We start from the raw sequence: 1345 nt of genomic DNA, 5'->3' as shown, positions 1-1345 counted from the left end.
GAGAGAAAGAGAGAGCGCGTGAGAGAGCGCGTGAGAGAGAGATAGAGCAAGCGAAAGAGAGAGAGCGCGCGTGAGAGAAAGAGAGAGCGCGTGAGAGAGCGCGTGAGAGAGAGATAGAGCAAGCGAAAGAGAGAGAGCGCGCGTGAGAGAAAGAGAGAGCGCGTGAGAGAGCGCGTGAGAGAGAGATAGAGCAAGCGAAAGAGAGAGAGCGCGCGTGAGAGAAAGAGAGAGCGCGTGAGAGAGCGCGTGAGAGAGAGATAGAGCAAGCGAAAGAGAGAGAGCGCGCGTGAGAGAAAGAGAGAGCGCGTGAGAGAGCGCGTGAGAGAGAGATAGAGCAAGCGAAAGAGAGAGAGCGCGCGTGAGAGAAAGAGAGAGCGCGTGAGAGAGCGCGTGAGAGAGAGATAGAGCAAGCGAGAGAGAGAGAGAGAGAGAGGCGTTAGTAGAACGCAACCTAGATTTCTCCGCCCACAGCGCGTGTGCAAATAAGGAGCCAACGTGAAGACAAAAGGTTATACAATAGCTCCACCAGCAGGCGCTCGCATCAATGTGTAATTAGACAACACTGGCTCGTGAATCAAGCGTACATGTGTCCATACGGAGCTCAGCATTTCGCCTGACTGCTTCTGCTGCTAACGTCACCGTGACAAATGATTTACATTCGTGTACTTCCAGAACACGTTCGATAGCTGTCTGTTATTCCTTCTGTAGGAAACATTGTTGGGGCTTTTCGCATCTTGCTCGTGATTTTTCTCGCGTTATCCGAGAAGAAGTAATAGAAACGAAGATATTTGTCCCAGTTAGAGTTACCGCGCATTGTTATTTTATTCCCTTTTACCCGGTGGAAGTGTGTAGCGTTTGTCTTTTGTTTGTTAGTTACAAATAGTTATTGAAAGCGTTTATAGTGTCTATTCGACACACATTGTCTAATCAATGGATTCTGTGGCAACGCGCACGGACACATGTTGGTGGTATTCTCGTTAGCATGTATATACGTATGTCCGAAATACGTACAGCAATTGTCTAGCAATTGTCTAGCAATTAAACATGTCAATGTGCTTATAATTGCCTTTCCCAGCGCAATTACCGTATATATGACTCGCGAGAATGGCTAACTAAAATGTAACAGAAAAGCGTATGATGCATTAACGTCTGCTAACTCTACAATAATGATTTTATAAAGACAGTTTAAAATGAGTGTGTGCGTGCTCGTGCGTGCGTGCGTGCGTGGAGGTGTGTTCCACATACTTTAGTAGGTGCAGCAGGTCAGTAGGTGCAGTGTGTGTGTGTGTGTGTGTGTGTGTGTGTGTGTGTGTGTGTGTGTGTGTGTGTGTGTGTGTGTGTGTGT

This window comes from Priapulus caudatus, unplaced genomic scaffold (genome assembly GCF_000485595.1).
Source record: "Priapulus caudatus unplaced genomic scaffold, Priapulus_caudatus-5.0.1 Scaffold1412, whole genome shotgun sequence".
In the NCBI taxonomy this organism is placed as follows: domain Eukaryota; kingdom Metazoa; phylum Priapulida; class Priapulimorpha; order Priapulimorphida; family Priapulidae; genus Priapulus; species Priapulus caudatus.
Note: the sequence above shows the minus strand (reverse complement) of the source record.